Source organism: Octopus bimaculoides, chromosome 5 (assembly GCF_046866305.1).
Source record: "Octopus bimaculoides isolate indiv1 chromosome 5, ASM4686630v1, whole genome shotgun sequence".
NCBI classification, from domain to species: Eukaryota; Metazoa; Mollusca; class Cephalopoda; order Octopoda; family Octopodidae; genus Octopus; species Octopus bimaculoides.
Genome location: NC_142932.1, coordinates 67,361,173 through 67,386,172, shown reverse-complemented (window position 1 = coordinate 67,386,172; position 25,000 = coordinate 67,361,173). Strand labels below are relative to the sequence as shown.

The window sequence follows — 25,000 nt, the reverse complement described above, 5'->3', positions numbered from 1 at the left end:
GCTTAACAACTAGGGTGAGCAAGAAAGCCCTGATGATGGTTTTAACAGAAGTTCAAACTAATTTACAAACATCTTCCATGGCTGCTATGGATCCCGTCGTTCTTTAACAAGGGGGTTGTAAATAAGTTGAAAATATTTCAGCTGTACTTCTAATGATAGCTTTCTTTATAATTTTAATCGAATACATCCTGTCAATGATCAATTTGCAGACACACAGAGACACCCATGAACATATATATCTACATACACATATATGTATACGTTTGTATGTATGCGGAAAGCTGATATCTTAAATATTGAGGCGATGGTGCACAAGCACCGGTTACATTAGGCCAGACACCCTATTAGAATGAAGGATAGCAGGATCCCTAAACAGGTGGTATATGAGGAACTTAGTGGAAAGAGACTCCGGCAGAAACCAAGGCTGCGATTTAAGAAGTGTGTCAACTCCTCATTAAAGGCCTGTGATATGCAGGAGACCGACTAGGAGAGCAATGCCTATCATCGCCACAGATAGAGGATGCAGGTTAAGGAGGGGGTCGACACCTTTGAGAGCGCACTTATTCTGCATATATATATATATATATATATATATATATATATATATATATATATATATATATATATATGTAAGTGTCTGAAATGACAGCAAATTCCTCATCTACTAGAAAGATAATGTCGATGAGTTAACATCAATTAATATCTGTTAAAACCAGTCGCCTCTGAAATTTAAAGACTTCGATCAAAGAAATTAATTTTGTTGTTATATATAATGGCGAAAAAATCATGACAATAAATGTGTCATGTTTCTCGTTGTTGCCTATCTTTTCTCATACTTCGCTCTCTGACACACATCTGGAGAAAATTTTCTCTAAGTAGTTTTGTTATGTAAATGTATGTCACACACAAGATGTGGTCTTTTCAACAGTTCTCTAGGGTGGAATCAGAATTTTGCGCCAGTACCATTTCACAAAATATAGCATTTTTGGGAACCCTACTGCTTCTCATCATGCCACAAAATTTTCCAATGCAATAGCAGTGTGAAGACAATATATTTAGCAATTGGTCACTTTCCGGAACTTCCTTTATGACGTGACCGCGCCTCTTGTTGAAAATCGACCTCAGTAATTATTAGCTGACGTTCTCGAGAATTTTGATTTGGCAACAGTAAATAAAGTAGTTTCCAACAAGATTAGGATGGAGACTGCTCGGTATACTTCGGTCATCTTATTTCAGTGTAATCGAGGGTTTAACCGAACTGTGCAAAAGAATGTCTGACACTTTGGTAAGTGACTAGCGGAGCAGGTGACTCTTTACTAAGTGACAATTGATTATTTGCTAGGTAACTAGTGTTTTCATTATTTTTTATAGACGCTGTCAAGATGTGTAAAGTATTTTACTGTACTGAGCGAGGCATCATTTGAGATGATGAGTAGATATTAAGTATTTGGCAGAGGTATTTGGTATAAAAAACAAAACAGTGGTTAGGTCTTTTAGATGCTGAAGAAGTTACGAAAAGTCAAGGATTGTTGATTTTTAACTCCAGCTAAGTCCTAATAGAGGATGCTTATGGTTGCAGGCGTTCCAGCTTTGACCATTCTGTTTTCTGTTCATACAAAATGTGTAATTAAGACTAGATTACTTTTTGTGTTCTCTTTTAAGTCAATAAGTTGTGAGTATATTATCAGGTAGGGTGGTCAGGTGGACGTTCTGTCTTTGGCCTTATAAAGAGTAAACTGAATATTGGTTAGTATTTGTGCAAGAGAGTGAGTCGTTGTATTGAGATGTTGTCAGTGTCGAAGTGGATATCGAGTTATGAATATAAATGTCATGAACTTAATCTCATTTCATTGAAAATGATAGAAAATATTGCATTGGTTAATGATTACAAGGAAATGTGTGGATGTATCGAAGTGAACTAGTGTCTTCCCATCTAGCTTTTGTAAAAATGTTATGTGCAGAACCATGTTTTGTTCCCAACTCTGTAATACGAAGTTTGGTTGTGAAAATTATGTCAGGGGTTCTATTGGTCTCAAGTTTCGTTCAAGAAGGTTTTGCTTTGCAGACGATGGTGTGAGTTGTTCAGTAAAACTGTGTGGACTATTCTATAAACAATAAACAATAAACAATAAACAATAAAGCGATACCTGGGTAACTGGAATCGCTTCCTTTGTTCTTATTAAGAGAAAGGAAGATTGCATCCGTAAATTCTGGCAGTCCTCCCATTACTTAGATTACCACAGTTAAGTAGAGATAGTCTCCTGCTGCAATGTCAATAGTTATATAATCCTTGTTTCAGATTTGATGTATCTAGGAACCGTTACTTATAATTTCTGTCTCGTCCAGCCTCTGAGAGAACACAAGAGAGAAATATTGTTCTTGTTGAGATTTTCTCTCTAAACAGACTCTTCTCATCTTTTTTGACAAGGAATTTGAAATCTTATATTCAGCTGATTTTCAGTAATTATAGATTCCCTTGTTTACACAGACTCTGGAACTAACTGGTGGGGGTTGTGGGGGCGAGATTAACACATCGATGTAATTGTACTTGTATGCAATATATGCGCGTGCCTGAGTTCGACTGGGAATCAAGCCTTTGCACACACACACACACACACACACACACACACACACACACACACACACACACACACACACACACACACACACAAACACACACACACACACACTATTACACACTCTCGCATATATCCAGTTTTATTGCACCAAAAATTTATTGATAATCAATTAAAGCGTTTTTGACGAGAATTGGATTATTTTTTATTAACACTTCAAGGTGTTACTATTGTTTAGCCCTAGTTTAGTACCGATTGAGCACACCTGTAGTCGAAAGGTATTCCAACCATGACTATCTTGCCTTTTACAGGAATTTTTTTTTTATCTCTGGAATACATTACCCATAGTAACCATTTTAAAAGACGGTTGGGTGTACTTTGAAGAAGCTTTAGCTGCCATTTCTACCAGTTCGAGGGAACAAATTGTCTCCAAATAGCCTAGAAGAAACTTTCTCATTGGCTTTTTATCTACATTCAGTGTCCGTTAATGTTGGGTCACAAACAAGGTTGACAAGTATTCTTTTTCTTATATTTTAAAGTAAATAGTTTGATAGTTAACCACAGATCACTAAACAAAAGTATGTAATAAAGCAAGAGTCACATCACACATAAACATTATACGTGAGGTATGCGTTATAATTTTCACTAAATCATGGTTTGCTTTCAACAACCTCGACACCCTTATACAATCACTGGACTATTCATGCAGGCACTAATCATAAGAACAAGGACAATTTCATGTTTGTCAACATAAACTACTCTCATTGTACAAACATCATATAAGAAGTTATTGTTTACCTGACCCATTATTCTTCATGGTAAGAGATGTCCATTTTATTTGCTTAGAGAAATCGAGTTTGCTGTTATTACGCTGACGTATATTATTTCTCCGGTTAAGACTTTGCATAAAACAGGTGTCTCTATTGTAAGAGAGAAGTGAGCTAGTGTGTATTGAAAACTGTTCTTTTGCCCTTCAAGGACTGAGAAAATATTGGGAAAAATTTAACCAAACAACATGAATCTATACAAGTCTGCACGCTACCTCGCTTCACCGCACGTCTTAAGGTTCTCTATGAAACTCGTTAACAGACTGGGAGAAATTGATGATTAAAAAACACGTGAGAAATTATTGAAATCTACAAATATGTTTACTGTACAACTTATAATCAATTTGTGAAGAAGTCACATATCCCTGACATTACAGTACCACACCAGCATTTGGGCGGAGACAAGACGTACAACATCGAAACAAAATTACTATTATTATTATTATTATTGAGTAAGAGAGCAGTGCATTTATTCGCATATCCAAGAGTATGGTTGCTTTCTCGATTTTTGTGAGCTTTTCTGGCGTGTGCCTATACCATCTTTTATCTGTTGTTATTCCATAGTGTTGGCATAGCTTCCAGTGTATGTAGGTCCTACAACTGTCGTGTCTGTGAATATATTCCTTCTTAGCCAGGACTGGGCAGCCGGAGATAATATGGTTTATTGTTTCGCCACATATCCTGCAGTTACTTGTTATGTTTCTTTGCATTATCTGTTTTTGGTAATTTCTGGTGGGGAGGCTTTGGTCTTGTGCTGCAATTAAAAATCCTTCAGTTTCTGCTTTGAGTCCGTTGCTGTTCTAGTTTTAGTTTGGATCTCATTTGTTTTATAGCTTCTTCTTCTTCTTCTTCTTCTTCTTCTTCTTCTTCTTCTTCTTCTTCTTCTTCTTCTTCTTACTATTATTATTATTATTATTATTATTATTATTATTATTATTATTATTATTATTATTATTATTATTATTATTATTTGTTAGGTAGTATGATTTCTTGTTTGTATTTGTCAGCTTCCTTAAATACTGAAAACAGTTTTTTGTTTTGCTCGTGTTTTGTGGCTATTTGTATTAGTTTTCCTTGCTTCTGGAGTAGGTATTTTTGCAGTCCTATGGTGGTTATTTTATAATAGTTCTCCAGCTGTATAAGACCCCTGCCATCTTCTGTGCGTTGTATATATAGCCTTTCTATGTCAGATTTTGGGTGGTGCATCCTATATCCTGTCATTATTTTTCTTGTTTTCTTGTCTATTTTAGATAGTTCGTTTAGTGTCCAGTTAAGGATATTGTAGCTGTAACTTATAACTGGGACAACTAAAGTGTTAATACCTATTATCTTGTTTTTAGCATTGAGCTCTGTTTTTAGTATTGATCTAACTCGTCTATAGTACTCTTTCTTTATTTTCCTTTCATTTGTGTGTGTTGTATCCTATCTAGTTCATTGACTCCTAAATATTTGTATGGCTGGTTTTCGTCTAGTTCTCTTATTTCATTGGCTTTATCTTGTGTGATGTTGCTACTTTTAACTAATTTTCCTCTTTTCAGGATTGCTTTGGCACATTTTTCTAATCCGAATTTCATATCTATTTCCTTGGTAAAGCCATGTACTGTCTGTAGTAGTGTTTCCATCTCTTTGTCATTTTTAGCGTATAATTTTAGGTTATCCATATATGAAAGGTGGCTGACTGTTTTGCCGTAACATTTGTATCCGCATCTAGTTCTATTTAGCAATTCAGTTAAAGGTCTGAGTGCCAGGCAGAACAGGAGTGGAGAGAGCTTGTCTCCCTGGAATATTCCTCTTCTATTGGGGATGGCTTTGGTTTTCACAAGTCCCTCTTCTGTTTGGAGCTGTAACACTGTCTGTCATTTGTTCATTGAGTGCCTTATGTATTTTATAATAATTGGTGCCACCTCGTTTATGGCTAGTGCTTCGAGAATCCAAGTGTGGGGAACACTTTCGAAAGCCTTTTGGTAGTCCACCCAGGCCATACTGAGGTATTTCTTCTTTCTGCGGCTGTCTTCAGTTATGGCTTTATTGATCAATAATTGATCTTTACAGCCGTATGAGCCCTTGCAGCACCCCTTCTGCTCTTCTGGAAACAGGTTGTTATTTTCCAGGTGCTTATTCAATCTCTGCGATATTATTGCAGTAAAGGCTTTGTAGATCGTATCTATAGGTCTATAGTTTTGTGGTTTCTCCGTTTCCGTGGATTTGGGAATTAAGATGGTTTTCCCTTTCGTGAGCCATTCAGGCATTGTCTCTCGCTCTGCTAGTATGTTGTTAAAGTTTTCTGCCAGCTTTTTGTGCATTCCTGTCAGGTGTTTTAACCAGAAGTTGGGGATCTTGTCGTGCCCAGGTGCCTTCCAGTTGCTTAGTCTTTGCAGTGTCTGGGTGACCTCTTCAGTTGTTATAGGGGTCCAGAGTTGCTCAGGTGCTAAGTTCGTTGTTTTAATGGCCCTTTTCTGAGGTTGTTGCTTCACCGACCATATTTGTTTCCAGAATTGTTCCAGTTCTTCTGCTGTTGGTGCTGCAGTAATGTCTATTTTATTTTTGCCCAGTTCTTGGTAGAGTTTTCTGGGGTTGGATTTGAACTGTTTGTTTTGTTCAAAGAAACGTTGGCGTTTCTCATACCGGCGGATCCTTTGTGCTTTGGCAAGGATATCTTGCTTTAGCTTTTCTTTTGCCTCAGGTAAGTCTTTTTCTGTAATGTTGTATTTGTACAGTATTTTTGTTTTCTTCTTGTTACTTAGTTGTGTTGATTGTCTACTAATTTCGTAGAGAATCGATAAATCTTTTCTCCTTCTTTAAAATTTTGTTCTGGATATTATTTATCCACAAGGTCTGTTTGGGTGGTAGAACTCCTGTTCGGATGGGTTTGAGTGAGTATCCTGCTTCTTTTGTGGCTGCAGTGGCTGCCGCATATATTATGTCATTTAGCTCAGTGATATTGTCAGTTGTTTCTGTGGCTGTTAGTTCCGTGACGGCCAGGTTTATGCTATTTATTATTGATGTTGTTTTATTATCTATTTTGATTTTTGTGAGATATAATCTGTGGTCCATTCTAAGATCTGTGGTTTTCAGTTCTTTGGTTATTCTCATTTTCATAGTATCGTAATTATTAGGTTTCCCTTCGTTATTCCCATGCTTTAGATTTGTTTTGCCTTCCTTTTCATTCATATGTTTGTCTGTGGTGTTCTGGATTGGTGCTTTTTGTACATTATTATACATCTCTACGGTCTGGGTTTGTTGTTTTTTGTTTACTTCGTTTTTGCCGGAAATGTTACGTTTGTCCTCTTATTATTATTATTATTATTATTATTATTATTATTATTATTATTATTATTATTATTGTTATTATTATTCAGTAGTCTTACGAGTGTAGCTATGTGTGCCTTGGGTATGTGCTGTGGTTTGTTGTGGTGCTCTTATTTTTCACAGTATTGAAAGCGTTTTATATAGGATGTGTGCGGTGCCTGGCAGTGCTATTGTCTGTATATTATATATACTTGTAAATCCTGGTGTTTTTGTTATGTCTTTAGCTGAATGTTTTTTTTTATCATACCTAATGCGCCTACTATAAGAAGAATTGTTTATCTTTTAAGGCTTCACATTTGAGTTATCTCTATTTCCAGAACTTTGTGTTTTGAACGTTTCTCCGTTTCTTTTAGAGAAACATTGCCATCTGTTGGTATTGATAAATCGATTAGAGAGCATTTTTTCTTGGTGACCACTGACAACTGTATCTGGCCTATTGGCACATCCCAGAGTATAGTTGCTTGCTCATTATCTGTGATCTTTTTTAGGGTGTGCCTATACATCTTTTTTTCTGTTGTTGTTGTTTCATAGTGTTGGCATAGCTTCCAGTGTATATAGGTCCCAACTCTTTCGTGTCTGTGAATGTATTCCTTCTTAGCCAGGACTGGGCAGCCAGAGACATATTCTGCAGTTACTTGTATTTATTTTCATTACGTGTTTTTGGTGATTTCTGGTGAGATGGCTTTGATCTTGTGCTGCAATTAAATATATTTCAGTCTCTGTTTTGAGTCCTGAGCTTCTCAGCCATTGTTGGGATTTTACTTTGTTTATTTCTTTTCCCTTTAGCTTAACCCAACATTTACCAAGCAGGGGCTTTTCTTGCCATCGTTCTATCATGATCCGTTGCTGTTCCAGTTTTAGTTTGGATTTCAGTGGTTTTACAGCTTTTGTTGTTTTTTTGTTTTTCTTCATAGTTGTTAGGTACTATGACTTCTTTATATTTGTTAGCTTCCTTAAAGACAGAAAACAGTTTTTTGTTTTGTTCGTGTTTTGTGGCTATTTGTATTAATTTTACTTTCTTCTGAAGTAGGTATTTCAGTAGTCTTATGGTGGTTATTTTATAATAGTTTTCTAGCTGTATAAGGCCTCTACCACCTTCGATACGTTGTATATGTAACCTTTCTATGTCAGATCTTGGGTGGTGCATCCTAGATGCTGTCATTATTTTTCTTATTTTCCTGTTTATTTTGATTAGCTCATTTAGAGTCTATTTAAGAATATTGTATCTGTAACTTATAAATGAGACGGCTAGAGTGTTGATATCTATTATCTTGTTTTACGCATTGAGCTATTTTCAGTATCAATTTAACTTGCCTGTGGTATTCCTTTCTTATCTTTTCTTTTAATCTGTGTGTGTTGTATCCTATCTAGTTTATTGATCCCTAAGTGTTTGTATGTCTGGATTTGGTTTAATTTTCTTACTTCATTTGCTTTATTTAGTGTGATGTTGTTACTCTTAACTAGTTGCCCTCTTTTCAATGTTGCTTTCTTCTTCTTCTTCTTCTTCTTCTTCTTCTTCTTCTTCTTCTTCTTCTTCTTCTTCTTCTTCTTCTTCTTCTTCTTCTTCTTCTTCTTCTTCTTCTTCTTCTTCTAAAGGCGGTGAGCTGGCAGAATCGTTAGCACGCCGGGCAAAATGGTTGGTAGCATTTCGTCCGTCCTTACGTTCTGAGTTCATAATCCGCCGCGGTCGATTTTGCGTTTCATCCCTTTGGAGTCGATAAATTAAGTACCAGTTGAGTACTGGCGTCAATATTATTGACTGTCCCCCTATCCATAAAATGTAGGCCTTGTGCTTATAGTAAAAAGGATTATTATTATTATTATTATAATTATTATTATCATTATTATTATTATTGTTATTATTATTATTATTATTATTATTATTATTATTATTATTATTATTATTATTATTATTATTATCATTAGATGAGATGGCAAAATAGTTAGCATGCCGGACAAAATATTTGGCGGTATTTCGTTCATCTTTATGTTCAGAATTCAAAGTAAGTACCTGTTGAGCACTGGCACTTAATCGAATTCCCCATCTCCTCAAAATTGCTGGCCTTCTGCCAAAATTTGAAATCATTATTATTATCAATAACAATGGACTGTTTGACTAGCGGAATCTGTCTGCCTACGGAAAGTAGAACTATGAAACAGAGCAAGGCATGACGGTCAGGCATTAGTAGTTGGTGGATGCGATGTAGGAATTCGCCACCCGCACCTGCTTCTTTGGGGATTCTTTCCATTCAGTCCATTTCTGGGTGACAGTAGCCACCCTGTTCATCACTTCTTTCTATTTCTTGTCCACTTGGAAGTCTGGACTCAACAAACCCCGAGCAATTTAACTGATACGTTCGTCCAGCACTGTTGAATGCTATGGACCTGCCACTTCAGGTACCGAACGGCGGGCCCAACAACTTCTGGTTAATTTTTGCTCTTGTTGCCGTCTCGTATTCCCTTATAGAAGTGTCAATCACCTCAATATGTTTCGTGTTCGACACCATTACAGTGATGTTGTCCGCATATGCAAACACAAATTGTCCACATCCTAATTCTAGCGGAATGTCCCTCTAAACAGCCAACTTCTGCAGTAGTGGATTAACGGTGAGTACTTACAAAAGAGGAAACAGGATGTACTTCTGAACGATTCTGACAGGTGGCCATTTACTCTGACCACCGAACAAACGCTGCTGCACATTGCAGCGATCCAGCCTTTGAAGACGGGACCGAAACCAGCTACTCTCTGGATAGCTGCCAAGTACCGATGGTCGACCCTATCGAAAACTTTCGATTAATCCAAATTGATCAAGTTCCCACCCAAGTCAGATCTTTTACCCAACCTTTCTATAATGTATCGTGTGAATTGGAGGTTGTCATGGATAGATCTGTCAGATATTGTACATGTCTGCGCCTAACCTAGTAAAACTTACCACGACAAGGGCCAACCTTTTTGCTAACACCTTGGCCAAAATCTTCAACTTTGCATTTAGCAGAGTTACGGGCCTGAAATTATTAAAATTACCCCACTATTGACTGGGTCCCTTTTCAGCTGCATCACCTCCCACTTTTGTTCTGCTGTCAAGTGAAGTAGGCATCTATCAAGTGACCACCGAGAGAAGGGGCAGCGAAGAAAAAAAAGAGAATACACAATATATTTTTTAAAAGCTGAGAGCGCTTTGAAAATTTCTTGTTTCCTTCTCACTTAATCCGTTATTGGTCATTAACGATGCCATATTTCGAACGAGAAGAAAACAAACAGATGAAGGCAAAAATATATTACAACAAATGTGCTCTTCAGAGCATAATTTAGCGGTCCACTCTATTCACCCAGTGAAACAGGGACCTTTAATGTTCTAACAAAAATTGACGAGAGCAAATACATAATAATCCGACAAAACCCCGAGAGCTGACGCGATGCACATATGAACCAAACGATAATAACGACTGTAAATATTTCATCAAATATCATTTCTCAGAAATATTTTGGCAATGGAAATTCTAGATGTTTCCATACTTAAATAAACATTCTAAGTTCAACATTTTTAACATCTCCACCAGGAACTATTTGATAAACACGTCGTCCAAAAATACCATCCAGAAATCACCTCGTAATAGTATTGAGAAAGTAAATTAGAATAGAAACTGAGGGATTCAGTAAAATATAGACAGGTTAATAGCCATTTGTTTAATAATTTTGCATAATAAATATCATGAAAGTCATCAACAAATTAGAAATTTGTGGTACAGGAAGTTCATTAAAAAAAATTTTGTTGATTCAGCAAAACTCTATTATTAATTTTATTTAATGCCAAATTACTGGCACACGTCGTAGCTAATAATTTCTCCTCTATATTAAAGCCTTGGATTATTTCTTTTTTGTTATATAAGTATATATGCTATTGTTAAATACTTATCGATTACAACTTTGGAAAAATTGTACTCTTTTTAGGATACATACATACGTATACATATACGGACACATACATACATACATACATACATACACACACACACACACACACATACATACACACATACATACATACATACATAGTATATACATGTGTATGTATGTGTGTGTGTGTGTGTGTGTGTGTTTGATTTCGTAGAATTTTATATCTGTATTTAAGAAATTTTATGGTAAATGATTGAAATAAACATTGTAAAGGATGAAATGTTGTCGCCATGGCGATAATATTCAATCAGAATTAGTAGACGTTGCTAAAAGTTCTAAAGCATTGAGTAAAGAATTTGTAAAACAAACGCAGTGACAACTTAATAATGTCTCCATCAAAATGACAGTCTGATAATTTAATTGGCGCATTTATGACATCAAGTACAAATTGTCTATAACAATACAAAATAGCGGTTATTTTCCCGGTCTTATTTCAGCATTCTCAATGTATAGATTATTTTATAAATTATTTACTGACAGAGAGAAAAAGTCCTATTCACAGATATTAACTCATGCAAAAATTAAGGGAGAAATATGGAAACTGATAATCTAACTAAGGTGGTGCGTCTGAAGGAAATCTTCCTCAGTTATTCTCCATTGGAAGAGTTCCTGTTATAATTTTTAGTATTTCTTTTTTAGCTGAAAATTTTCTTAAAGTCAAGGAAAATTTAAACATGGCATAGAGGCGAAGAGCAGAAAAGACTTTGTTGTTCAAGAGGCAAAAGAGACCGATAAAATAAGTACCAGAATTTTAAAAAAATAGGTACTGGAGTCGATTCATTCGGCTAAAAATTATTCAAGGCGGTGCCACTGCATAGCCACAGTCTAATGACTGAAACAAGTAAAAGTTAAAACGCAAAACACACACACACACACATAAACACACACACACACACACACACACACAGATAGATATATATGTGTGTAGAGTAGCGGACTCGCGGTCGAGGGATCGGGGGTTCGAATCTCAGAAGGGGCTCCGGTAAAAGGTAATGGCGAACTTCTGCTGATTCTTTCGCCACAACTTTCTCTCAACCTTTCCGCTTGCATCTAGCAGCTCACCTGCAACGGACCTGCGTCCCGTCCAGGTGGGGAACCTATACCAGTGAAATAGGGAAACCGGCCCTAATGAGTCAGGTATGGCTAGAAAAGAAACAAACAACAACATATATATATATATATATATATATATATGTATTGTATCAGTTATTAGACTGTGGCCAAGCTGGAGCACCGCCTTGTAGAATTTTAATCTAACGAATCAACTCCAGTACTTATTTTATAAGCCCGGTACTTATTATGTCGGTGTCTTCTTCGTACCGCTAAGCCATGAGGGACATAAACGCACCAACACTATTTGTCAATAAATTTCCAGTATATTATTGGATATATATCTATGTATTCATATCCAAATGCTTACTGTTGCAAGGCAATAGTGCAATTGAATAATAGGCATGAGTGGGGGTAAACAGAAATTTATCCAGAGTTTATAAGGCAAAGAATTAACAAACATCCATTGGATCTATTTATTAATTACAATCATATGTATAAATAAGTAAATAAAAAAGTAAATAAATAAATGAATAGGAATAAATGAGTGAATAATACTATACCCTTACAGCTGTCTCTACTTTGATTCGATCCCAATAGTCAAGGCTTGTCATGTCATCCTCCGCAGACCTCCGCCAAGCAGCTCATTTTAAGATAAATACGCGAGTAAAATTACTAATAGAGAAACGAAAATAAACTTTAGAAACAGCAACGCTACCATAGGTTACGTGCAAAAATGAACGTGTTTTCAAGGGAGATAATCAAAGAATGTAACATTATAATACTTCATGTAAAGTAAATATAACAAATGAAAATCATTCAAGAATCCATAAAAATTCCCGGATCACTACCAAAATTTCATCATCTGTTCCTTGTGTCATTACCAACGTTTCCTGTAAGTTTCATCAAATACCGTTTACAACTTTTTGAATTATTTTGCACACAGACGGACAGACGGACAGACGGACAAACCAACGCCGATGAAAACATAACCTCCTTCCTTGGTGGAGGTAAAAATAGTGAGAAATGGTAAAGAAGCCAATTCCAGAGTAATATCCATAGGTTATGAGATTACATCTTATTTCAGTTTACTGGGGGATATAGCAAGGGTCATATGATTGTAATTAATAAATAGATCGAACGGATATCTGCAGGCTGATGTTTATTAATAAATTATCTTATTCTTTGCTTTCTCTTTCTCTCTCTCTCTCTCTCTCTCTCTCTCTCTCTCTCTCTCTCTCTCTCTCTCTCTCTCCCTCTCTCTCTCTCTATATATATATATATATATATATAGAGAGAGAGAGAGAGAGAGAAAGAGATAGATAGTTAGATATAGATAAATAGATAAATTTACTTGGAAATGGATGCGTAGCGTTCAATGAAGTAATAATATGAATAGTACATATATATGCATATATGGGTACAAGACGTCACAGACCGTAAACAACATGAAATACGAAAACAAATGAGCTGAATACGCAAACAACGAGAGAAACAATTGGAAAACAGGACAAGTAACATAAGGAACGACTCTACATCAGCTGTCGGCTGTCCATCAACTCTTCATTTAAGCACTGAACAACAATATAAGTCTTCGTTTTTCATGTTTTTGACTGTTTGTGACGTCCTGTACCCATATATTCATATATATATATATATATATATATATATATATATATATATATATATATATATATATATATATATATATATATATGCATATATATATATTATTTAAATTATCATTTCATTGAACGCAACGTGTCCATTTCCAAGTAAGTTTATCTTAATATTTTTGATGCGACTCTACTCTATACTGCTCTCTTTCCCTATCGTTTTCTCTCTCATCCTTTCTCTAATTCATTTTTTCTCCCCTTTACCGTTTTCTATTTGTCTCTCTCACTCTCCCTCTTTCTCCTTTACTCTCTCTCGTTGCTCACACGTGACCATCGTTCATCTTTCTCTTCCTCACGTGATCATCTTTCTTTTCCTTCGGGGCTGTCGTAAAGATTACACGTATCCTAACTATCTCTCTCTTCTACCTTTTCTCTTGTTAAAGAAAATATTTCTCCAGCGTTTACTGTTTTATCTTCGTCTGGTCTAACGACCCTCTATGTTTGTCTTCGTTCGGTTTCCTTGTATGTCTCCACTGTCCTGTTTTTGTTACCAAATTTGACCCTTCATAAATCTTGAATTTTATTTTGGCTTTTGTAGGAAATGTGGAGTAGATGAACACCCGACAACTGATGAAGGGTCGTTCTTTACGTTACTTGTCCTGTTTTCCATTTGTTTCTCTCATTGTGTTCAACTCATTTGTTTTCGTATTTCATGTTGTTTATGGTTTGTAACGTCCTGTACCCGTATATGCATATATATATATACTATTCATATTATTACTTCATTGAGCGCCACGCATCCATTTCCAAGTAAGTTTATCTATTTCTCTCTCTCTCTCTCTCTCTCTCTCTCTCTATATATATATATATATATATATATATATATATATATATATATATATATAATTACATATGTATGTATATATATATATATGTATATATATATATATATATATATATATATATATATATATATATATATATATATATATATATATATATATATATATATATATGCTCCATTTTTTAATATTTATATATACATATAGCGGCGTACGTACACACTTGTGCTCACCTTATAGTAGGTATGTATCTAAATTTTATACGACTCTTACTCTATCTTTTATTCCTCCTCATACTTTCTTCCTCTTTTCTTTTTCTCGCTCCCCCTCTCTCTCACATTTCTTTAACTCCAATTTTCTCCCTCGTTTATCTCTCCTGTACCTTTCCCTTTGTCTCTGATCTTTTCTAACCTGATTTCTTACCTGATTTCTAATCCTGATTTTTTCTAACCCTCTGCCCCTACCCTCTCTCCTTCGACGTGACCGGTGTCCGGCCAGCCATGATCTTTCTTTCTTGGCCTGACTTCCGACTGCCGACCGCCAACACCTCTTATGTCTATCTGCTATGTCCTTGCCTTTAGGCGTTCACTCAATTTAGGCGTTCACACGCCAGCTCAATTTGATTCGTTCTCAGTCGAAAGACACCTGTTGTTATTTTCTTGTTTGTATTTGTAATTGTGTTCCATGTTCTCCGTTTTTTGTCTTTGTTGCCGTACACATATGTTAGCTTTCTTACAAAAAAGTCTAATACTCTTAGCGTAGACTTGTTTTGGGGCAACCAGATCGAACTGTCTCAAGTGTAACTGCCAGAAGCAGTAAAGACTTCTGGTAACTTGACTGAGGAAAGAAGGCCACGAATGACTCGTCTTCTTTTGCCTGTCCTTCTAATTGTTGTTTCTCCTGTCCGCCTTTGTATCGTCTATCTGTCCGAATGTTTTATTGTCCTCTATTACATTTTTGTTCCATTGTATATATATATATATATATATATATATATATATATATATATATATATATATATATATATATATATATATATATATATATATATGTATGTATGTATGTATGTATGTATGTGTACATGTAAGTATACACACTATATGAGCATATATATATATATATATATATATATATATATATATGCACACACACACACATATGTTTATACTTAGAGATAAGGAAAGAAGAGAAAAGCGTGTATACAATGTTGAAAGTAGAGGGATATAATTTATTGGAAGCTACCAAGTGGCAAATCTTAGCGCTTAGCTTTTGTTGCCGACGTGGAGATATGTTTGTTGACACGTTAGTGTTTGTGGTATATTATACGTATATGAATAAAGTTAAACGGCTTCAACATAAAACGAAAATAAAATGTCTTAATTATGAAACAAAATCCGAATATTCATTTATTCGGTAAATATTTAATAACAAAGCATTTTTACTCAGTATTTTTTTGTTTTAAGTAAATCGAACGTTCTGGCTGTAACACGAAGTAACAGGCGCATCAGTAAATTCAGATAATTATGGACATACGTTGTTAGTGAAAGGAGATCAGAGATCAATAAATTAAACGCTTGAGGTGATTCACATTTCTGTCATTTACCTACTTAACAAGTTCCTTGCGTCTGAACACTGTCTACTGTTAGACACACAGACATGTTTATGAACTAATTATTCCTACATGGAGTCTTGTAGCTGCAAGTTAAATAAACCAGAAAACATTTGCATAATTATATCTGAGATTTTATCCGTCATTTTGACTTGAACATTGCCCTCTGCTGCTGATTTAATCTACTTCTCACCGCCAAAGGAATGTTATGCTGTGATACATAGAAACAAAACAGTATACATACACACACACACACACACACACACACACACACACACACACACGCACACACACACACGCACACACACACACACACATACATATATATATATACATACATACATACATGCACATATATATATATATATATATATATATATATATATATATATATATATATATATATATATATATATATATATAATATAAATAATATATATATATGCATATGTGGGCACAGGATGTCACGAAACGTATACAACAAAAAATACGATGTGTGTATATATATGTGTATATATATTAATATATGTTTATATTTATGCATGTAAAAATGGAAATGCTACAGGCGAAGTGTTAACTAACGGAACAGCTGTCATAAATTAGATATAAAATCTGAGATATTTAAGTATTCTTGTATATTTTAGAAGAATTTCATTAGCAGGTTATTGATTTAGTCTCTAAAATATATATCAAATATTAAATAACATCGAATTTATATATCTCACTACAACCATAACATCAACAACAACATCAGTATACTCATTGCAACTATTAATAAAGTTGTCCAGGCCTATAGACATTGGGATTTATTATCTTGCTTTTACATATTAATATATTTCTCACATCAGATGTTGATTGAAATAATGTGCTGAATGGAGAGATTTCAGCAACGCTGAGAATGATTAGTTCGATCTACAGGTCTGTGCCGAATGTTTGCAAAAGAATAAACGCTGTCAAATGTATTCACAAGACAGGTGTTGGTGAGAAACCGGGAGGCATGTTCAAGATACCTCCTTATAATAAGGTTTAGTTGCGAGGGTGGGCTGAAAAGTGCATAGGATGACTATGACGGAATGACGTTGGAGCTCTGAAATCTTGTATGCATTAATTTCAACCCTTCTTGTTAATAAATGCATTATTTCATTCCAGGTAAACTAACATCTAACCGTTCACACCACACTTTAAAAGTAATTAGTAGCGACATTACTTGAAATTCGACAAAATTTGGCATCGTGGTGTTATTAAGTAACTGCAGAAAAAGGCTTTAGAGTCTAAAGTTTAGACCGAACGACATTCACGCTGGTTGCTACATTAGGGTGACGCTTCAGCTTCATCAACAGTTTAAAAGTGCGCAATCAGCTGAATTTAGGATGGGAAGGGAAAGCCTAGAAGATGTCCAAGGTTTGGACATCCTACAACAGCCACCGCCGAGGAAAACATTGATCCTGTTCAGCACATGGGGAAAGATGGCAGGAAACTGACTATAAATCAAATAACGAATGCTTATTCTGTGAAAGAGTTGAGAATATTCTGCACGATGAACTTGGCATAACAAAGTTTTCTGCTCGGTGGGTGTTACATCTTGTGATATCTGATCAAAAGCGCTGATATTGTTTGAGGCAGATCCAGCTGGTTTCCTTGAATGTTTCCTAACCCAGGTTGAGTGTTGGGTTCATCACTTTGAACGAGTGACAAAAAGACATTCCATGCAATGGAAACACTTCTCGACTTCTCCAAAGAATGTGATGGCCTCAATTTTTTTTTATGCAAAAGGCCTTGTGTTTATTGAATGTTTTCAGAAGGGCCACACAGTCAATGGAGAGTACTATGCAAACTTGCTAAGGCAGTTACAAAAGCTATCAAAACCAAACACTCAAGAAAACTGATGAATGGGGTCTTGTTCATCAGAACAATGCTCCAGCGCATACACCCTTCATTTCAATGACTGCTTTGCGTCATTGTGGTTATTCTCCTTATTCTCCAGATTTGGCTCCATGTGACCATCATCTATTCCGCAACACGAAAAGACACTTGGCTGGGAACCAGCGTCGATGTGATGATGATGTCATATCTACTGCTGAAGACTTTTTTGATGAACAAGATGAAAGTTTCTTCCAGTGAGATCCAAACACTGTAACACCGATTGAAGAAGTGTTTGAACCAAAAGAAGGACTATGTTGAAAAATAAAGACCATTTAATTACATTCCATGAGAGTATCTTGGTCAGCCTATGAACCCTCGTATATCAGTTGTACTAGCGACAAAGTACTCTTAGCGTTTTTTCCATGTGTTGAAAATCTTTGTCAACTGATCAATCAAACTTGAGTACACCAGATTATGTTGATGAAGTCTAATATCCTGAAACATATCCATAGTAGTTCTCCCTGATTTTCCCCTAAATATGCAAAGTAACTTTGAGAGATTAATTTTTATTCTCTTTTACAATTATCTCTCCTTTATGATAGTTGATGACAACTGCCGCTAGTTTTCTGTTTTCTTTCTTCAACGAAGACAAAAAATTCAATTGAGAAGCTTATGTGTTCAGCAGATTATCTCTGAACTTATTCACCCCGTGTGAAGCCTAACACTCATTTCGCTCGATCTACTGCACTATATATCCGGCCAACCATCCAGTATTATCAGACATACAATCCCATATAATCAGAAATACCATCCTGTATTTTCAATGTTACCATCCCGTTAGAATGAACAAGGTATGTTTTGTAATCCACACATAGTTTCAATATCATTTTCTATCGACCATGTCCTATAAAGAACAAGAATATTGTAATGCTATAACAATAAGTAGCAACTGAACAATAAAGACTTTTTCTTGTATTCGTAATTTTTTTAATGTTTTAAACAAAATAGTACTGTTGCATAGCAACTGTCTCCATAAATATTGTAATAAGGTTTGAACGAAAATAAAAAAAAGCCTCGCAAACAGGGCGTCTATTGTTAGAAAAAAGGCTTTCTGAACAAAAGTAGAATTCAAATAAAAATTAGACACAGCTTCGAAAGGACTCAGGAATAAATTATTTTAATTGACAACCAGCATGTACTTACATTTCTGTGTTATAGATGAGGAATTTATAGGAATTTCTTGAGTGAATTTGGGCGTTCCATTTATTACAAACATCTGACTTGGTTAATGTGTTAACAACAAAAATGTGTCATACGCTGATGCTTTCTTTCTTTCAACGTAGAACAATTTTGATCATATCTAGGGTTAATGCTTACGTTTGGACATTTTCAAATGTTGCAAATAATTAAGTTAAAGTCGATTAGATCAGGGAAAGTAGCAGTGTACGTGACGTCACGTGACTATTGAAAACGATCTGATTGAGGTGTCGGGCATCATTAAGAGTAAGGCAGCAAGGAACACATGGATGGGCAAAGGTTTCAAGAGGGAAGGCTTTCAGGGGAGGAAGGGTTTGATAGCCTGATTATTGAGGTGTCTGTGAGGAACAAGTAGAAAGTACCAAAGACCAGAGTCTGTTTCCGTAATGGTACCAAGGTAGAGTGAGAAGATAATTTATCTGTAGACGAGAAATTTGGATGTATTAATGAGTGAATGTTTGCCAATCAGAGTCAAACTGAAAAAAATAGATGAAATTAATTACAGTATTTAATTGTTTTCAGTTTCGACCTCAAATTCTGCTGGTGTCGCTAAAATAAGCTCCAATAATATAATTGACCAATTTAAATTAGTTTCTGCTTCATAAAAAAACAACCTCTGTCATCTATTACAAGATCACATTATGTGTTGATTGCCTTTTGAATGTCTTCGTCGTATGTAATATATATATATATATATATATATATATATATATATATATATATATCCGTAAAAATATATGACAATTATTCGGTAGCCATGATAAAACTCCAAATTTCGGATGCCTGGGCGGAAACCCACGCCGCTATCTCTTCAGTTATCTGGCCATTGAAAATTCCTATGAAAATGACCGTTAAACAAAGGGAAATTACTGTGTGGTTGACCGTTATTAAAACAAAAGAGCTATTAGAATGACCGCTAAGTAAGGGGAGGGAGTAAAGGTAAGGGAGTAAAAAAGTCCATAGTATTCGCGTAAGCGCACCAGTCCGTACATGCGCCTATATGTATATACTCTTCCACCCTCGTTTGAAACACACACATGCTCACCTACACATTCGCCAAATATATATATATATATATACACATACACACACGTATGTATATATATATATATATACATACACCCACACACACACACGCGCGCGCAACACGCTCGCACCCCCGGCATCCGAAACTCGGAGTTTCATCATGGCTACCGAATGATTGTCACATATTTTTACAGATAAATTCCTCTATTTCCTCTTTCCTTTTTTTTGCCTTTTCTATCAATATATATATATATATATATATATATATATAAATAATAAAATCCAGTAAATAAGTCTTGTTAAAGGGATGCCAAAATCCAAGTTCCCCAGTTTTATCCAGTGTATCAGTGAAAAACCAAAGATGTTAGTATCGCATCGATGGATATGGGTATACTATTTTTATGTATTAGAAAAAAAGAAAACGGAAAAATTGACATATAGACATTAATTTATTAGAATACAATTCTAAACAATATGAAATTCAATTTCACCTACATTTGTTTCCATGCCCAATTGCTTCAATTTGAGAAATTAAATTAAATTAAATTTCCATATCGAATATCGTTAATTGGATATTTGTTCGGGGGAAGAATTTTATCGAAAGGAGCTACATTTCGATGTGTTGTTTGACCCTTGATAAATTCAGATATGTGCGTTTCAGCAACCGATATATTAAAAAAACCCTCACAAACCCATTACTTATATGTAAATGCAAATTTCTTAATGTATTTGTGCGCGTGCGTGTGTAATGTGTTGAAAAAAAACAAAGACAAAATCTCCTTTACTTTTAGCGATATTTCGATACGATTACTTTAAACTAGAAGCTAAAAAAAAAAACATTATTCCTAATTTACATTATTACGATAGATCGAAATATCATTAAAGTATTTAATCACTTAAGAAATTTATTATCAGTTAAATTTATTACAGTTAAATTATCATTATTATTATTATTATTATTATTATTATTATTATTATTATTATTATTATTATTATTATTATTATTATTATTATTTTATTTTAAATAAATCATAGTTACGTATATGCATGCATGTGTTTATGTGTTGAAAGCTACTAGACCATGACGAATCAAAAACTGCTTACTAATTACCAGAGCTGAATATAACGTCATCAATCTTTGTGTACAATGTATTTGTTTACATAATAGTGTGAACAGATACACACGAGCTTCATTGAGGAAAGCACTAACGTTAATAAATGAAAATTAATGGAATTAATAAAAATCAAAACCATTATTGAATTAATACGTAGTATCTTTAACTAAGATTACCAATAATTTTTAAAAATATATTATTCACAGATTTCTAAGATACATATTTGAATTAAAATCCTTTTAACCTTTATATAATACAGTTACCTGTAAATAAACTATATATTCATATTTATCATTTATTTTATACTTTAATATAAATATGATATCTACTAAGAATTACCTAATCTTTATATTTATAATTGTTATTATATTAACCCTGAGATACAGCCCAAATTTATAGTCCTGGTAACTTTTATATTATATCTAATGGTAGTTTTTGAAAACATATTTATCGGCCAGAACACAGGAAAACACACTCTCCCTCCTTGTGTTAAGAATTTTATGTTTGGAATTTAGGATTTGGTATAGAACAGAAGGCATTGTCAATTTTATAGGCACTGGCCCTGCTTATTGCTTTTTTGATATAGTTTCGCATAGCATCTATTGAAAAAGAAATTCTTACCGTCATATTTCACTCAACGCCTATACGCTACATTCTTTTTGCTTACAATAATTATTAAACACGATTATTTCTACCTTTGAAATTACAATAGATATTTCCATTTCTATTATATATTTTCATTTCTATTATGATTTCGTATGATTAGATTCAGTATGATTGTTATTTACAGCGTTATTTCTATTCTCAAGGATAAGATAGGATTTAAAGTAAGTTGTTTCTCCTTGTACATTAGAAGAGTTTTCTATACATTTTTCACTAACATTATTTCTTAGAGTATTATTGTTGCATTTAATCAAGTAATTATTGTGATAAAAATTTGATAATTTCCTCTCGTTAAGGGAAGAAATAATCTGGCACATATTCTTCGAAACAGAAAAAGACACACATAGAAAACTGGCGTTGATTACATCCTAATATCTATTTTCTTTGGAAAATAATGTTTAGAAAATAGTTTGTATAAAGATCCAACTAAATTGTTCATAATTTACTTAGTGAATGGAATAATGAGCCAAATAATATTATTATTATTATCAGAAGCTATATTATAATTTTCAAAATTTTAAATCTTATTATATCTATCTTTTAATTCCATTATTCTTATTACTAATTTCATGAGCATTATCCGATGTACGATACAATAAACTGGTTCTCATATTTTGCATATCATTGTTATCTATAAGACGTTTATTTTTATCAATTTTTCTATCCTTATATTTTTTTCTATTAGGTCTTTTAAAATTGTAGCTACCATGAGTAACTCCAATGTTATTAAAGCCACCGTGGTCGTCATTTTGTGCGTAGTACTCTAACCTCTGGCTATACCCAGCTTTGCTGAGTGCCATATTATAATAGCCAGCATTTTTGTTAAAAATATCTTCATTAGAAGATAAATTAGAAATTGCTGTAGTTCGGGACTGTCATTTTTTTTCTTTTTTTGCAAAATAAACACATGCACTATATATTTTTCTTCATTCGTTTATTAATGTTCTTATTTTAATATTTTCACTCATATCCATTGTCCGGAAATCTTTCGTCACACATCTGGTTTACAGGTTTACAGCTGCAACTCGGTGGTCACCTCTTCCTGTTGCTTTATTGCTCTCCCATCGCTGCAGGACTTTGGAAAGAAAGGAGACGTAGGTGTACAACACAAAGACCTGTGAGCGAAAATGATATTGAATATTATTGTAGGAAAGCCTTGGAACAAAGGTAGTCCCGCTCTCTCGGCCTTGGAGATCTAGGTCCATTGGCTTGAAGATCGTTATAAATGGTGGCCTCACCGGCTACGGGAGTTACCAACCAATAAATTGGTAAAGTCCTCTTCATTAGCTCCGAATTTCTTCTCTGCGGTAACTCCTATAGCTTTTCCCATGGCTGAGTCTAGTATAAGACAGTGGAGGTTTTAAGTCAGAGTTTCCTTCTTCAGGTGTGTATATTATGCACAAATAAATTACACTATACATACCAACTGCATACATGCTACATATATATATATATATATATGTTTATGTATGTATGTATGTGTGTATGAATGTACACGTGTATTCGTATGCATGTATATGAATGAATGAAGAAATGAAAGAAGCACTCAACATATTCAGTTGAAGAATATTGCATATAAAATGTTTGACTAAGATACATAAGGCGCAGGAGTGGCTGTGTGGTTAGTAGCTTGCTTACCAACCACATGGTTCCGGGTTCAGTCCCACTGCGTGGCACCTTGGGCAAGTGTCTTGTACTATAGCCTCGGGCCAACCAAAGCCTTGTGAGTGGATTTGGTAGACGGAAACTGAAAGAAGCCCGTCGTATATATGTATATATATATGTGTGTTTCTGTGTTTGTCCCCCCACCATCGCTTGACAACCGATGCTGGTGTGTTTACGTCCCCGTAACTTAGCGGTTCGACAAAAAGAGACCGATAGAATAAGTACTAGGCTTACAAAGAATAAGTCCTGGGATCGATTTGCTCGACTAAAGGCGGTGCTCCAGCATGGCCACAGTCAAATGACTGAAACAAGTAAAAGAGTAAAAGAGATATTAATTAAGATTTCTTGAGTGTGTGTATATATATATATATATATATATATATATATACACCACCGATATAACCTAAGCACTCCGTCGGTTACGACGACGAGGGTCCCAGCTGATACGATCAACGGAACAGCTTGCTCGTGAAATTAACGTGCAAATGACTGAGCAATCCACAGACACGTGTACCCCTAACGTAGTTCTCAGGGAGGCTCAGAATGACACATATCGTGACAAGGGTCGCCTTTTGAAATACAGGTACAACTCATTTTTGCCAGCTGAGTGGACTGGAGTAACGTGAAATAAAGTGTCTTGCTCAAGGACACAACTCGTCGCCGGGAATTGAACTCACGACCTTATAATCGTGAGCCGAATGCCCTAACCACTAAGCCACGCGCCTTCACACACCACCGATACACACTTGTGCATGCACATATATAGACACTATTGGATGACCGTTGATCCTCATAATTTTTCCTGTCATTTGAGGGTTCTTGCTTTCCATCTTACAGCGTGTCCTAAAAACCACCCACCTCACCATGGAAGCTTGGCAGGATGGCCGGTCTAGTTACTGATGACCCAACCATGTGACAGATTGTATTCGGCTGCATGTTACCAGTAGAACTCGAGAGCAACCTGACACACACACGCACAAATACATAATACCATTTTGACTCAGTGTACATTATTTAAAGTTTCGTAGGTGTAGAACATGCCCACATCATCAGATGTTGACGTGGACGTGTGCTACACTCAAGAAATCTTAAGTAATATGTATCTTAGTCAAACATTTTATGTGCAATATTCTTCAACTAAATGTGTTGAGTGCTTCTTTCGTTTCTTCATTCATATACATGCATATGCATACATATATACATTCATACACACGCATATATACATTCATATACACACACATACATACAAACAAACATACATACGTACATAAATATACTCCTTTATACATAAAGTAATATATTAAACGTATTATAACAAAAATAAATACCAGTGTGTTCACCATCTGCCTTAGAAAATGATATCAAAAATTAGTCCACGAAGATTTTCTTCAGACAAATAATTTCTGGACGCAGAATGGTTGTGGCTGCATAGCTGTAATCGCCTGTCCGTCCGTCTGTCTGTCTATTTCGTTTAGTGTTGATACACCACTGCATAACTGAACTGTTTGTATACGAGGACACCTCTGGACTGTGTCAGCCGCTGCAATGGCCGGGCTATATAGTATTGTTCAGGATTAGGTATGCCTGTTGATAGAGTATCACTCTAAACACCGATTCATTGTGG

General features: G+C 35.0%; 1 long non-coding RNA gene across 2 annotated transcripts in view; it reads right to left on the bottom strand.

The window, feature by feature from the left end:
- LOC149135577 (uncharacterized) overlaps nucleotides 1-25,000 on the bottom strand; it is a 144,926-nt gene that overhangs the window by 21,117 nt on the left and 98,809 nt on the right. For both annotated transcript variants that reach the window (XR_016241908.1, XR_016241909.1), the window contains one exon: nucleotides 12,290-12,395. This is a non-coding gene — a long non-coding RNA (uncharacterized LOC149135577). The remainder of the gene's footprint in view (nucleotides 1-12,289; nucleotides 12,396-25,000) is intronic.